Below are 17,752 nucleotides of genomic sequence, written 5' to 3'. Positions count from 1 at the left end.
TTCTGGATAAATGGAAAGTAACGTTATCTAATAAAATAATCCTGTACTGCAGGACCTGTTTCTGGTCCATGGACTTCAGTTACTTGTGGGGCAACTTTTGTGACCCCATCTACTTCCAACACAACGAACAAATGAAAGACGATGGATCACTCTCTAATGTCACTGACGTAATCCTTCACTCCTCGTAAAAAGAAGTACAAAAGAACGTATTTCATGACGTAGTTACAAAATATTATCTGATAAAGCACAGCACAAAGTTGTTAAATTTTGTTTTTCATTACAGTGAATACCCCTTACAAAATATGAAAATAAATGGAAATTTAAGACCAATGTTATCATTTGCTTTGATAAAATAATTACATAGTACTACGATAAATCTTATTTCCCTTCTTCATACTCTTATTTTCAATTCATTTGTCCTAACGACACAGGGGATTCCTACTTCAGCATAATATATAGCCCTAAAGATGGAGGCAGCAAACATCTCTGAAACGTCGGTAAACATTTACCAGACTACACGAAGCAACAACACGTAAGACATCCATGAGAAAACCAGAAAAACCTCAAACATTTTCAAGTCGGATTTTTATGTAATATATTACATTAAGTTATTAATATTATTATATTATTTTTTGGGCTTACGAGAGTTCAGAAAAGGAGATGTTCCATCTGAGCAGAGCATGACTGCATTTCTCTCCCGTGTCCTTCAGTTGAATCCATTAGCTCGGCTGACCGATGGTACCACTAACAAAAATACGTTCCTGAAACGCGAAATGAATTTCGTCGATGGGGAGAGATGCCCAAGAGGCAGCTCCTAGTGTCAGGAAGAAAGACAAATGACGCATGAGGTGAAGGGGCACGGGATGTTTCTCGAGATGAAAACGTCAGAGGTGCAAGAACCAACGCCTCTCAATTTTACAGAAGCCTGTGGGAATAAACAAGCCGTGAATGTCTCGCCTGCTTGCAGTCACGTCGTGTCTCCGCGTCAATTTAGGAGCACCGAACGTTTCCACCAAATGGCCACCACCCCGGCTTCGTCTTCGGATGGTCCCGGATTCAAATCTCGGCCCTGAGACCTTGCTATCTATTCGGGGTTTTCTAACGACGCTGTACGACCGGGGTTCGATCCCAAGAAGGGACAGACGATTTTTCTTCTATCCCGTGCATCCAGTCAGGTTCTAAGGGTCCACTGAAATATCTCCACAATTTTTCGTAAAATTATCCAATATCAAATTTAGTCAAAATCGGGTTGTTTGTTGTGGCGTTAGATTATTTTTCACTTTTGAAGTCAAACATAACCCCTTGTTATATAATATGTAAATTTTATTATATACGATATATTGAACTAAATTTATTAATGACAATTCTTTGACTGCAACAATTTAAATAATGTAGCTACTATAACAAACTGGTGTTTCACAATCAAAATTCCATCTCGATTTATTTCATTGTTTTAATAGGAGATCCTCAGCAGATACGAGAAACCCCCATGAATAAAAGTCATATTTAAAAATATAAAATATTTGAGCAGATAATGAGGCGGAGAAATCATTACTGCACAGTTATATTCATATGAGATAGTTCAAAATGTCTTCTGATCCATCTGAGCTAGAACAGCTTCCTTTAAGCAAACGGACTGCAGGAAACCTAAGTGGGAGTCTGAAATTGAAATAAACGGGAACATGACGACAGATGAAATTGAGGGAGAGATAAAACTTTATCATCTCCCTCCTTTATTCTTCCTCAGCCCGTCTTTGAATTCCGACTGAAAGCAACGCACTAAAGGAACGTTAATTTTTATATAAAGCAGAATCAAGCAAATGCAGAACTTTTACTTCCAACCACGTCAATCCCAATTTAAAGTATAACCAAGTTAGGAAGTGTATGCATTCAGCAACAATTCTGGAGTGTTTGCTCTGTTACTGACGCTAGATTTTAATTTCGTGAACGCTAAATAAATTCGTTAGTGTTGCTGATTTAGTGTCAATGTGCTATCCGTCTAATACAATGCATCATACAAATTGCAAATGCTCAATGAATTTTTAATCTCCGAGGGAATCAATTTATAACATATTTTTAATAAGCAGCTTTCCCCATTTATACTTAGCATGTTTCATCAGTACAACAAACAGCATGTCAGCCAAGCTGTGGAGTTAAATCCGCCCCTTGTCTCTCTCGACAGCGTCTGGGTTTGACAGGCAACAATTTGGTACGTTTTGGCAGACGGACTCCCGCGTACTTACTTCGAAGAAAACTTAGTAGCCAAAGAAGAAAGGAATTAGGTATAAAAAGTATTTCTTTCTTCTACCTAGCTCGGACTAAAGAAATGCACAATCTCCAACGATGAATTGCATTAACTTATCATTCAGCAGTATCGGGTTCTTGCAATGCAAGAAGTGCATTGCCCCCGGAGGGATTCAATCCGCATGCGTCACAGTACAGCGATCCAAACCAGAAGTGTCAGACATCGTATGCCAAACGACGACAGAACTCCGATTAAACTTTAAATAATGCCCCAAAAAAAGATGAATGCACACATTCATTACATACGTCAGCACTGTGTATACATCTTTTTGGGACACACTGTAGTTTAATGTGATGATAGACCATCAGGTAAACAGATTATAAATAACGTGGGGGACTATTGACACAAATATATCTGTCTTTTGGGCTGTAGCATGGTGTAGTATGATAGAAGCTTACCGACGTTTCAGAGGTGGATTCTGCCTCCATCATCAGGACGATAGCAGTTTTTAATAAGTGTCGGATAAGTTACAGTAGATTAAATATATTAAACACTATTTGTGGTTTCAAATTCCTGTTCCTACATCACATTATTTGTGTACAACTCACACGATTACCCCCCCCCCCCCCCCAAAAAAAAAAAATTATATTATTTCTTTTTCTGTTTTTTTGTAATATTAAAGTTGCATATACATACATATTTTTTCCCTCGGTCTCCTTCTCTCTCTCTTGAATGTCGCCTTCCTCCGTTCGAAAATTTCACATTTCATTTCAATCTGTTTGCAAGTCTTTGCTCCCCTTTTTTTTTGCCTTTTTGATTGATAGCCCATTTGTTTCCATATTACATCTCGATCACATAAGATTGAGTTTCGAAACATACGTAGCCCCTCCTCTTTCAGAACGAGACGTATTTTATTCTGTCGTTGACAATTCATCAAAATGTTAACGCAGCCAATAAAGAGCAGAACAAGTTCTTTCTGCCACTCTCCTATGCTTCTGGGTGCCTTTCTTTCATCGGGTCGCAGTCTAAGGGAACCTGTCGTGTTGAAAGCGAAATGCAAATCTTGGAGATGTCGAAACTTTGTCAAACGAGAAGTGAAACCCATTTGTCCCTGTCCATTTGAGACAATAATTAAACACTATGAATAATAACGATGTTTCATCCTTCGTCTTTAGAAAAATGTATGGTAGCTGTCTTCCAGGTTCTAGAAATCTATGGTAGAAGTTTACAAACGTTTATTAGGTACCTGCTGCCTCCATCATCAGGTCACTAATTGTGCAGATATTGGAGGCAGCAAGGACCTCTACCAGACTACACGGCGCTACGACCCAGAAGACAGCCATCTTCACACTCGCCGCCATAACTAACTAACTAACTAACCAGATGGCTTACCGAACTCGAAGGTTCATCACCGAATTAACCAAAGCCCTCCACCGGTCCCTGTCTCCTTCAACTCGTATCTCCCGTAGATCCAGCCTGAGATTATCCTCCCATCTACGTCTAGGTCTCCCCAGCGGTCTCTTCCCCTCAGGCTTCCCAACTAATACTCGGTGCACACCTCTTGTCCCATCCATGCGCGCTACATGTCCCGCCCATCTCATTCTTCTCGACTTAATCACCCTGACAATATTGGGGGAGGAGTACAGACTTTTAAGCTCATCATTATGCAGTTTTCTCCATGCCCCATCCATGCGCGCTACATGTCCCGCCCATCTCATTCTTCTCGACTTAATCACCCTGACAATATTGGGGGAGGAGTACAGACTTTTAAGCTCATCATTATGCAGTTTTCTCCATGCCCCATCCATGCGCGCTACATGTCCCGCCCATCTCATTCTTCTCGACTTAATCACCCTGACAATATTGGGGGAGTACAGATTTTTAAGCTCATCATTATGCAGTTTTCTCCATGCCCCATCCATGCGCGCTACATGTCCCGCCCATCTCATTCTTCTCGACTTAATCACCCTGACAATATTGGGGGAGTACAGATTTTTAAGTTCGTCATCATGCAGTTTTCTCCATGTCCCATCGTCTTCTCTCCTAGGCCCAAATATCCTCCTCAAACACCTGCAATCTGTGTTCCTCCCTCTGAGTGAGAGACCATGTTTCGCACCCATACAAAACAACAGGCAAAATTATTGACACTCGCCGCCATAAGAACCTTAAATCTTAGGCCTGTACAAAAACCAATACACGAAACAAAGGCTAAATCAATTACGTGTAACAGGTGTTCATGCACACTTCATTTACCAAACTCCTAGCCTCAATAATATCTCAGTGCTCTAAACAGAATGCAAAACGTTGTCCAGCAAAATTTAGCAATAAAATCTGCTAATTACGGAGTCAGAAACAAACCGATAACTGAGAACACAGCTTATAATTAATTGGAACAGGTTCATTCAACACCTTGCACACGACTGTGAATGTCAGTGTAGCTGCCATCTATCGATAGGGATGCTGCGATTCGAGCGTTACACGTCTTTGCACTTAAGATCATCATGTCTGCGGTGATCACGTATAATACGTCACGAATTGACGAAATTGCACAGTCCAATGATCGCCACAGTCCCCGACTCTTTCTTCCGCAGGAGAAAGCAGCTGCAGCTATCGATTACAACACGTCGTAAAGTTGGCTACATCTGCTACACCTGCCTCGAAACAACCTCCCTTGAATTTCCCTTCACAGCTCATCCCTTCCCCCCATAACCGCACCCCCAGTTTTTTTTTAATTAGTTTGTCTCTCTTAATTTATTACTACGTCCATAAAATTATCGTAAGTTATACACTAATATCACTAATTAACTATGATTTTATATAATTTTTATTCCTCCTGATACACCAGACATGCGACTTAAATGGGAGAGTGAAATGCACACAGAATTTTGACAGGGAAACCTCTTGCAACACTGTCACTTCGAAGACGAAGAACATGACAGAACGAGGGCATTAAGGACGTCGGGGAAGGAGGTTGTGATGACAGAAGGTGGGGAGAAATGGCTGAGGACCATGCCCAACAACGTGCTTTGATATTAGCAGTGTTAAACTTTCAAACAATAACACTCGTGTTGCTCAGTTTTTAAGACATGAACTTGATATGATATACAATGTCAGAAATGCATCAGTTAAAATCAACTTTTAATATGGGTTATATAAGTTATCCATATATTTCTCACTATAAACGTTCCGGTTTAAGCAAATTACGTACCTGCATTGTTTTGTTGTCTTATTGTTTTGTTCTGTCTCATTGTTTTGTTCTGTCTCATTGTTTTGTTCTGTCTCATTGTTTTGTTGTGTCTTATTGTTTTGTTGTGTCTTATTTTTGTTGTTGTGTCTTATTGTTTTGTTGTCTTATTATTTTGTTCTGTCTCATTGTTTTGTTCTGTCTCATTGTTTTGTTGCGTCTTATTGTTTTGTTCTGTCTCATTGTTTTGTTGTCTTATTGTTTTGTTGTGTCTTATTGTTTTGTTGTCTTATTGTTTTGTTCTGTCTCATTGTTTTGTTGTGTCGCATTGTTTTGTTGTCTTATTGTTTTGTTCTGTCTCATTGTTTTGTTGTGTCGCATTGTTTTGTTGTCTTATTGTTTTGTTCTGTCTCATTGTTTTGTTCTGTCTTATTTTTTTGTTGTGTCCTATTGTTTTGTTGTCTTATTGTTTTGTTCTGTCTCATTGTTTTGTTGTGTCTTATTGTTTTGTTCTGTCTCATTGTTTTGTTGTGTCTCATTGTTTTGTTGTCTTATTGTTTTGTTCTGTCTCATTGTTTTGTTGTGTCTTATTTTTGTTGTTGTGTCTTATTGTTTTGTTGTATTATTGTTTTGTTCTGTCTCATTGTTTTGTTGTGTCTTATTTTTTTGTTGTGTCCTGTTGTAGCACCACTGCCACAGGGTAAAAACCCATTTGCAGTTAATAATAAATAATAAAAAATAATAATAATTGGCTAACAAGACGTATTAAGTCTGTCTGTCCCAGTTACAACAATTAAAACTTTTCATACATATTTTGCCATACAATAAGTAAAATTATGTGAATACGGTTATGGTAAAGCAAAGATAATACTCTGGCTTTGAACATTTTACTCTTTGAGTTTAGAAAAGACACTTCAAACAAAATATTGTAAGCTGAATGCTACCAGTCACTTCTCGTATTCAATCCGCTGTTATAACAATCACAGTTGTAAGTTCGATTTGTTGCTTTCGTGAAGTCCGTTGTTATATTCAATTTTTGAACCCATGGTAACTATGACAAAAAAAGCGAAGATGGCGGCATCTGCTGACAACAATAGCTTCAAGGGAGAGCAATCAGCATTAGCAGTGACGTCATGCCGGCCAGACTGCCATCACCACAACGAGAACTAATTACCACTGAAAGGCAGAGCCAGGAGGTAAGACGAGACATGGGGTTGCTATGGTTACTTGCTTTGTAGCTCACATGCGGGCAAGACGCTCATTTGTTTTCAGCCAACGATGCGCTCCCACTTTAATGGTGCAGCGGCGAAGGGGAGGGGGCGGAGCAACACAGCAACAATAGAACACAATTAGAAGTGATTTATCTTATGCTGCTGCTTCCCTAGGCCAAACTTCACACACAAAATTTTTTTTTATTTTATTTTCAAAGAAAATATTAAGGAAGAGTCTATTATTCCTGCCGTCTTATGAATACTGCATACCTCTATAGAGCGTCTACCAGTAATTATAAGATAATAATATAACATTTCGCGTCATATTTACTTCTGTGTACGGTACGATTTTTACAGAGTTAGACTATCTTACACTGGTCTTATACGTGACGTCAGAATTACGCACGGTGGCCATATTTATAATCTTAATACTTACATTTAAGACTTTATATATAATTTCAAATAGGTTTCTCCAATTAACTACCCATGCCTTACTTTCATTACCAAAACAAAAACGTTATTTCAGAACTTCAATAGTGGATGGCGCCACCGTTGATTTCTGTTCCTAGGTACTGGATCGAATCGCGGAGGAGAGATGGTTTATTCTGGAAAAGGCTTTTCATGGTTTTCCTACGTCCCTCCAAGCAAATTCCGGGATTCTAACTTTGACGAAAAGTGACGGTAACGCAGAGAGTTCAAAACCAGAAACGTGTTATTTCATAGTTCAATCAACTACCCACAAAATAAACATGCCATATGTAACGCAATTAGCTTTATTGCTCATTCAATGTTGCCATGGCGAAGTGCGCACATGAATGCTCTCTTATGGCCACCGGTCATACAAACTTTGTATCACAAAAATTATGTACCTTCCTATTCATTGTAAAAATCTGATTCACTTTGTGTGATTAGCTCTCAAGTGAAAAAACAAAACAAAAAATCTCGAACCAGTAAACAGCTTTGGTTAATATCAGATCCGTGGATAGTCAGGTTTTAACACAAACTGGAAGCCATTACATCACAGAGCGTAGCTTGGGTGCTTCAGACACATAAACCTGTTTATTGACAGCCATAAATTGCACTCACTACTAATACAGCGTCGAATAGAAGCATTAGCGTGACTGACAGAGTCGTGGTCTATTCCAAGACTCTATTTTAGCACAATCGTCTTAATGCGTATAAAGTGTTCACAAATTTTCTAAAAATTTTCTCCCTTAATTTGAACTCACAAATGAGCTCTGCGCGGAAAATGGTTCCCGGTACGTGACGTTGCCGAAACCATATTTATAGGAACTTCTTGACTTCATTTTAGGTGTAGAACACAAGTCTTGTATTTAATTAGGAATATCCTGTATATAGTTGTTTCTATTCTCAATATTGCTCTAACCACGTAGAAACGGGGTCGTCCTTGTATATTCTGAAACATGTAACAGCAAATAATTGAGGTCTACTCTAAATGGCGGACTCTACGAACCAGAGGTATTCGTAGACATGCATCAGAGGTACAAACCACAGTTTGGACAGACGACTAGCCTTTTAATCACACACACTGCTCAGTGAACGTGATCGTGTTTTAGATTCCCTCATTTCAAACCATTAAATAGTTCTCTTTCTGTAACGAGGTAATTGAATCGATAGCTCAGTACAATCGATGATGATATGGTCACGTATTATGTGGTCATTAATTACCTCCACTACCAGGAAAGGAATTTTGTGGGGTTCGTTTCATGTTCTATTTATGATCTGCCAGAACAGCGTAGTTACATATTTTTCTTCAAACAGTACTAAATAATACATAATAATACTGATACTAATATGCAAATCCCTTAACACAGGTAAGTTTATCTGATGTTATGCTGTACTTAGCAGCATAAAATTTGGAACCCTTATATTGGAAAACAAGACCGATTTCTAAAATTCCGTTCCTTCGTATTGTATTTATGGTTCATTTAATGATGTTTGTCGCACAGCCTCCATAGCTACTGGACTCTTTAACTATTCGGAGATTTCTAATTTATATGTTTTATATTCTACACGAAATAAAGAACGTTTGTGAGTCGTATGTCAAAAATCTTCGACAGATTTCAGTAAATATCGGTTCCTATCCTCAAACGATTGAAGCAGTACGTTCCTCAAAAACGCTGGCATCTGTCTTAAAGTCCACACGGCGTTACAACCCGGAAGACCAATACCAACATCTTCACCGCCGTCAGAACTTCAAACGCCTGCCTAAAACAATCAGGCACTCAACAAAACGTCTGAACTTATTACTCTGCCTGAAACTTGCACATTGAACACGAATTTTATAGGTGCAGCTGTACCAGTATTAAAACTGACCTTTCGTGGGCCCGTTGTTTCTATGGAAATCCGAAGACATGGCTCGTCAAATACATAATTCAGCTGGACTAACTTACACGCCCTGAGATGATTAATTATGTGTTCGCACATTACAGCGTCTTCTCAAATGAACCGTCTGTCTGCGCAGTACGAGGGCCACATACACACAACACAGCTCACGCCCAAACCCCCCCCCCCCCACCTAGCTAATTAAGCTATAATTAGTCCTCTGTTTAATTATAACTTCTCCCAACTTTATATATATAGTTACAAACATGGAAGTTTCAAACGTGCTGCAATCAGCAGTGTTGGGTATAATTTTAATTTTTGAGCTACATTTCTGAATAAAAATAGATAAAATACATAACGGGGAGGTATTGTTCGTATAACCACAAATTCGTCTTTCCATCAGTCTTATAGTGTTATCTCCGAAACTACTAAACGTTCTCAGGTAATGTCTGTACGATCTAGAAGATAATTCCTGGAATTAAGACAAGTTTGGCTCGAAAATATGTTACATGAACCTCGGACGTCTGCAAACGACAGACGAATCACGTAAAATAAAGTGAATAAACAAATATTTTAGACATAAAATGCATGGTTGTATGAAATCGGTAGATAAGTTCTGCACTGAGTGATATTCCCGAGTTTTTCCGTTCAAGCGCAAGTTCGTAAATCACCGTATTTCCTAAATTTTGATACTCCATCGATTCTAAGACACACCCTTGGTTTAGTGATAATATTTCAGGGGGGAAAAAACCGCTATGTAGAGTCTTAGTCGCTACCATGTGTAAGACGAAATTTTAAAATGTTAAAAAGTGCGTTCAAAATCGAGGAAATATGCTAATTAGAATTGCAGATACTTGTTTTTGCATTCAAAATTACATTACTGTGACAATGTCTCATGAAACAAATCCAGTATCTGGCACACGAGATAATGTTAAAATGGGAATTAAACTTAAATGCGATTGTCTGTCTAGAAACAACATAACAATTCGCTTTAAATTAACGCAAGAGCGATTCGAACTCCATTTGCTGTCCTATTTTCCATTCCATAAAACTCCTTAAATGTCGTTACCAACAGAATTTAGGAATTACTAGACCTTATTCGCAAAGTTAATTAGGAAAGAGGGTGAAGGTTCCCAGAACTAGCATCAAAGGTGGTTTTCTGGTTTACCAACCGGCTAAAACGGCAGTAAAGGAGTTATAAAACCAGAGATATGGAGCCTTTTAATAGATAATCGCCTTTTTGTAATTTTTGTAGAAACCAAATTTTGGGAGTACCGCCTTCCGTGACCTTGAATCAAGCAAATTAGTGACGGTTACTATAATTAAGGCACTATTTCCTTTGAGAAAAAAAAAGAGTTAATGAATTCGATTAGTTACTCAGTATTTCACAGTCGCCCATCTAAGCTGTGGGTGATATTAAAACAATATCAGCAGTTGGATGCAGTTAGAAGTCGCAAATTAGTGACCAATCGGATGAAAATGTTCATTCGCTGTTCATTCATTAACGTGATTGAACTCTGGAACACAAATAGGCTTTTCATAGAATATAACAGCGATTGGAAACGTCTATTTCATGAAGTGTCAACGGGATCCCACAGGGGGATAAAAGAGGTCAAGCGCCCCCAGCAACCCCCCCCCCTTTCCGCAATTTCGATCATTGACAATTTTCATAGGTCCACTTCATCTGCAATACAAAATGTTCATTTTATAGATCTGCCCATTCAAACGCGAACAAAATTTAGGAGTCGGCGATGAATACCGTTATAATACCAGCGTCGTACAGCCGTTATAAGCGATCATACGTATCAAAAGCATCTACAATTATGACTAAATCCTACCATGAGAGTACGTCGTAGAACAATTTTCATTTTGTGGGCAAATAATCCGTTCCCTTTCTTTACCTTCATCGACAAATAAATAAAAAAAATTGGAACAAGACTCCTTAGTTACAAATCTTAAATTTATCTAGGCGGGCTATGACACTATCAGCGTAACAAACCGGAGAATACATTGACTTATAAACAATAGAGAAAAAATATATGTTTAATATGCATCTGGAGCACGCGTAAATGGCATTATTTCTAGATTTTATAAACTGACTTGCAATATCGATTTAAATTCATATTCCACCCATTCATAAAGCCCGTCTAAGTCCGTCAGGAACACGCATACAGTGCCCTAGGCGTCACGGACTTACCTGAGGCACATAAGTCACTCTCTACGTACTTAACACGAGATACTGAATAGTTGAAAAGAATTTCTAAGATGTCGTACCTAATGCTGTTACAAACTCCACTTCAGTAAACCTCACCAGAGTGTAATATTCTATAAGCCTCATAGTCTTATCTAACTACACAGTTAAAGTTTAAAAGCGAAGCTAATGGCTACTCAACTGGTCAAGAAATCCCCTGCTTTTAATAAACTTGAAGCTCCATCGGAGTGATCACAGGATGAAGTTTAACCCTCCACTCCACATCACGTTCTTGATGCCAAACTGAAAAATTACCCTTTCAGTTTCCGTCTTACAGTTTGTCGTCCTTCCAAAGATTTTCCACAAAAGTTTGAATGTATTTCTCTTTTCTTCAATACCCGTTCATCTCATGCTTAATTTCTATCCCCCTTATTATACCTGATAAAGCTTAAAACTTACAAAGCTTCTTATAAAAAGTGCTGTACTCAAAACTCCGTTCTCATATATCCTAATTGGATGTTCTTCTGTTGAGCTATTGACGCGGGCGTCAAGATTTGCAGGATTTCGAAACAATGACGTTGCAAGAACAGCAAATTAAACGAAATAATACGCAGGCCTAATATTTGCGAAACAATGTTGAGTTCGTAGCCTTCGAATATTAAAGCAAACATCTTAATTAACTGAAACTTCTTGAACATTCAGTACCGCACAGATAAATAACGTCAACATTGGTGCAAGATATACCTGTGAGGGAAAGTTATTCCAGCAACTAAATCATAACCCGGCAACAGATCTGCTTTGTCTATTCAGAAAGCTTTAACATTCGTTACTCTTTCGTTTACTGCGTCTACTGTTTCATAATTTTAGTAAACTGCTTATATTTTAAGGAAATTTTAATAAAAACACTTTAAGCAAAGGTGTTTCGATGATTTATGTTAACGTGACAATTTCGTGGGGCAACATTTAAAAACAATGATTTAGTACAACTCGTATATAAATGAGTCATTCCTTTTCTTAAGAACTTCAAAAAGGATTACCGCTTTAATTATCGATTTCTCCCGTGAAAATATTAGCTGGTGTTTCGAAACCGGAAATTAGTATCTATAGCAACGGTGCAGAGTAGAGCTTTCTAGGATTTTGGGTGTTGGCCTAGTCTACTGACGCAGTGCAATCATCTAGGATGGTACCAAAATTTGAGGAACATGTCGCCTACATCACCATGGTAGGAGTGGTAGGATTAATTATAATTAGTTTGTAATAGAGCTCTTAAAACTCACCAATTCTTCTGTGTGATAAACCCTTGACAAACGTCTTCTTACCTGTAACAATATAAGAAACAGCAATTACTTTTAGCCAAAGAATAATGACATCACAAATCATTTCATTTGGGTTTCTGAAGATTTACTAGGTAAATTGCACATTTTTCGCCGTGTTTTTCTTAAAACAATGCTGTGGCATACTTAAATTAAAAAGGTCGATAACCATCTTCTGGGTTGTAACATGAACTTGTTGATACCAACAATTTGGAAGATGGAGGCAGTACGTTCCTATGGAATGTTTGTATCTGCCTACATGTCCACACAGCGTTATAACCCAGGAAACCATTGAAATTTGTCGTAAGAACCTCAAATCTCATATAGTGAAACTATTAATTTCTTTATATGTAATCAGTAAAATTGCATTGTCCTTGTAATTGTGAGATAATTTCTATTCGGCAGTCTCACATCTGCAATAGCCAATAATTATATAAGTCAATATGTTCTTATGCTTATAATGTTGCCCATCACAAACCATCGATAACAATTTTAATATATATGAATTTATCACTTATATTACAGTAAATGCAGCCAATCACTAAATACAAGAACATTTAACTAAAACACGGAGGTCTGATTTAATGATACAAGAAATTGAACTGTGGTGTTTGAACAGTGGTTAAACAATAATAATATTTAGAACCTTGCCTGGCTGTGTACGTAGGACTGTGTATGTCACTAGAAGTGTATGAAAGCCAAGAATTATTTCACATCGAACTGGAAAAGTACGGATGAGGGAGAAAGGTTAATTTATTGGGCTGGAATTCCAGTTACGAGGTCAAATTTAATCAACTTATGATACATGTTCGTTCGTTCGTTCGTACGTACGAGAAACGGAAGATACATACGTACGCATGTTATATACGTCATTCCACAGCCGGCTTCTAGCCAGAGGATAGAATTTCATATACGGAAGTTACCAAAATTCCATTTGCTTTGTAATAACATTGTTACAGAATTTTTATTTCCTACAAGTCAGAAGTGATGATTCTGTAGCAGACTTCAGAGCTGTTGGCATCTCGTTCCTACGGGTACAGGTTAGCAATTCTCGATACTGTACGTATTTCATTAGATTTCATACACGTAAACTCCATACAGAACGAGTTAATCTGCGAGGATAAACCATGGACCAGACTGCATTCAATAGATCACTGACTAGAATAGCAAGTCGGCCCGCCGGGAATTACATTTATTACTTCATTAATTATTTCAATGCAACTCACTTTAAAACAAACCACAAACATTATTCAAGATCATGTCTGACACCCAAATTCTTGAAATCCCCTAAACACATCTTAAAACTGAAGTTATTAATATCTTAAACCACTGAAACTATTTTTTACAGTTGAAACACTAGCCACACATAAAAGAGAGATCTTGAGAATCCACCAGTCGCTCAACTGATCAAGAAAGCATCTTCCTCTATTCGAAACGAAATGTTCGTTACAGTGTTCACACAAGCCATTCGCACGACCGCTAATTTCACATTACTGCGTGGAGGGCGACCACGGAGGTCCAACTTCACTTCCAGGTCAGTCCATATGGGATCTGTGATGGACAAAGTGGCACTTCGCATTTCTCGGTTTTCCCCTGACACTATAATTTCTCCGCTACTCCATATTCACTCATGTATCGTGTGGGGATTGGACAAAGGGCCCGTTAACAGCGGAATTCTATGACGTATGAAGATATCCGTCTTCTGGGTTATTGCGCTGTGTAGTCTGGTCAATGTTAACCAACGTTTCAGAGGTCATACTGCCTCCGTCATCAGGGCGATGAGTATGAAGATTTCTGTCTTCTGGGTTGTTGCGCTGTGTAGTCTGGTCGATGTTTACCAACGTTTCAGAGGTCATACTGCCTCCGTCATCAGGGCGATGAGTATGAAGATTTCTGTATTCTGGGTTGTTGTGCTGTGTAGTCTGGTCGATGTTTACCAACGTTTCAGAGGTCATACTGCCTCCGTCATCAGGGCGATGAGTATGAAGATTTCTGTCTTCTGGGTTGTTGCGCTGTGTAGTCTGGTCGATGTTAGCCAACGTTTCAGAGGTCATACTGCCTCCGTCATCAGGGCGATGAGTATGAAGATTTCTGTCTTCTGGGTTGTTGCGCTGTGTAGTCTGGTCGATGTTTACCAACGTTTCAGAGGTCATACTGCCTCCGTCATCAGGGCGATGAGTATTGGAGATTTTTATCTTCTGGGTTGTTGCGCCGTGTAGTCTGGTCGATGTTAACCAACGTTTCAGAGGTCATACTGCCTCCGTCATCAGGGCGATGAAGTAGTAGTTTCACCCCATCGTATCAAAAATAATAGAGAAACGCGACCTCCAGGTCATACCAAGGGTAATGGATGGCGTTACGAGACAAGAAGCTAGCGTGTGCTACGTTATGGAACCATCAAATTATTTACATAAGCTTAAATAAAGTCATGAAAAGACGCAATTATTACATAAAGAAGCAGTGATATTGAAACCATTGGCATGCTTTAAACAGTTTGACAACAATATTGTTGTTATGGGTCTGAACACCGTGTAGACTCTTAAGTACATACTAACGTTTCGGATAAACTTACTATCTCCATCTTCAGGGCGTCACAATATAGAAGAATGTCACAGACGTTAGAACCTGAAATCTCACTGCAAAGCATTTAGCTTTAAGTCTCTCAATGTATTTTATACAGGAATTTGGATTATTCTCAACAGAATGCCAACGGTTTAAAATATTTATAGTACACACTTCAATTGATGTATATTTTAATTTATATTCGGATATCGACAACTACTTTATAAAAATCAACAAATCCTTTTCTTACATTAGGCCTATGTTATTTCTCTAAAACCTTTTAAGTTTTTTTTCAACTTCCGAATAGAAATCTTCCTCAAATATCCCTTCTCACTGTTTCCTCTCTTATGAAAGAGTCTGTCGTCTTAAAAACCTGCCTCTTCAGCTTTCTTCCCATACGGCTTCCATTTCCACAGAAACCCAAATCTTTTCTTTGACATTCTTTTCTCGTATCTGCTCGCTGCATAATTCCTCTTCGAGATCCTTGTCCCTTGACTAACACAGAAATTCGACTGAAGAAATTTCATTCTTTCTCTGAGAGTCACAAATAAAACCTTAGAAAGTTCCAAGTCATGTAATTACACCAAAGTAATTTAGTTTATACAAATTTATTTTAATCAAAATGATGCCCAACCTATTTCGTATCCGAGAAGTCAGATTTATAGTTACGAATTAACACCACAGAGCAAAGTGCTTCTGAGGAAACTGAAAACTGCCTAACTGGAAAAGAAATTCTCGTCTTTTAAGGAATCCAAATGTTTACTGCCGTGGTCACAAAAAGAAAGGTCACTGTAACCATCAACGAATCCAGACAAAACCTTACAGCCTATTCTACACATACCATCTACGTTTGGTCTACCAAATAGTCTCTTTCCATGATTTTTTTATCACAAATTTATATGCAATTATGTCTCCCTACGTGCCGCATGATCAAAAAATCTCATCCCGTTCGAATTTATCGCTCTAATAAAAATTTGCGTGCATGACAAATTGTGGAGTTTTCTTTAGGGACTGCAATTCACTCCTGTCAAATTGGACAGCCACATAACCATAACATGGTCGCGAAACGCCTGGCTATTAAGGCAGAGTGCATATACGGGGAAGTAAAACTGATAACAGATTTTGTAAAATTTTAGGTTCTCACGGCGGCAAGCACCTCTGAAACGTCGGAAGACCTCTACCATCTTCGTACATTACGTTTCGTAGTCTAGTTCAAGATTCTATGCGCACGCATCGCCTACTAGTAAGGCGGACAGCACTGCACTGGCTCAAGGACGAACGGTGATGTCATGTGCCCGGATGATTGATCCGGCGTGCTCCGTACTTTGTTCCAGCAGCGACTGCAGACTGTTGGTCGGACGGGCCAAGCGACGAACAACTGGCGACAAACTACTCCACAAACCAAGGCTTGTTTCCCGACTAACCACAGAACCAAAGCAACTAATCAAACAAACAAAAAAGGCCACTGCCACTACCTACGAAACGTCTCTCACTTTTAACATTCAGATTTATACTTTAAAAACTGATACAATAAATTTTAAAGCGAAAGGTCCCATTCAAAACAAGATTTACTTTTTAAACAAAATTATAAGACAAGTGAGCTGTTTTAAATATCGCTCTCATTTTTCGTATAAGAATGAAAAACATTACTAAAAGAAATTAAAACGATGTAATGCGAGTAACGAGAGAGGGGGAGAAGAGAAAGTGGGGGGGAGTAGCGATAGGCAATACTGTTATAAATGGGGGGGATATAAATTTAATTTGAGGCTACGAAGGTTCCCAGGCAGTGCCCGCTCGTCCTTCTGTTAAAAATAGGTTTAGTAAGAGTAAGGCGTTAGGAAGTGGAGAAGGTGGGATAAGAAGTGGAGTAGGGGAGAAGTTTTTCAGGGTCTTACTGCGTTTTTGCAAAATTTTGAATACTTAAAAATTCAGTCCGTACCGCAAAGAAAACACTACATTTCGCCACTACAGAGACCAACTGGTTAACGCTGTTTATGGTAATAATCGCCTTTTTTTCTGAGAATCACATGAAACTATACAATCTGGTCAAAATTAAGAGAAACTGACCCTTAAAGCAAGTGGTACGTATAGTTACCACTGGGTTCTAAGACTTGAGAATGCAAGGAGCTATTTACACATGGCGTTGTTCTGAAACTCAGTTGCATGCTGTCACCGTGTTCTAAGAGATCCTCTAGCAACTCTTGTGCAAGCGATAATTAAAAATTGTTAAGAGTATATAATTTAAATGAGACCTTTCGAGCTAGGCAGTGTTTGTGATCTTCACCTTACGACCAGAAGCTGTCCTTGCTTCTTTCCTCGAAGCTGATCGCCTTCAAATTCCATCACCATCAGTTGCACTGAACAACAGCTTTACCACACGCGCTACTCGACAGCTCCCAAGCGTCTACTTCAACAAAATGGCCTCGCGAAATCCTACCAGCGAGACAGCGGCCCTTATCAAGTCAAGACGACGACGTCATAGCAATATCAGCGTCCCCCAGCACCGACTGGTAGGTAAAATTTACGTCAGAAACAGAATTTACACCTGTTCGGTGGCCCGCTGAAATGCTCCACTTCACAGCAATGCATAAAATCATATATAAATAGAACTCTGTAAGCACTGTCCTTTAGAAGCTGACTGTCACTCAGCTAGTCAAACAAATTCTCTCCTTTCATGGCACCCACTGCTCGCAAGCCACC

Source organism: Zootermopsis nevadensis, unplaced genomic scaffold (genome assembly GCF_977971745.1).
Source record: "Zootermopsis nevadensis isolate Lab colony 2312 unplaced genomic scaffold, Znev_1.0 Znev_ptg000003l, whole genome shotgun sequence".
In the NCBI taxonomy this organism is placed as follows: domain Eukaryota; kingdom Metazoa; phylum Arthropoda; class Insecta; order Blattodea; family Termopsidae; genus Zootermopsis; species Zootermopsis nevadensis.
This window is presented reverse-complemented; position numbering follows the sequence as displayed.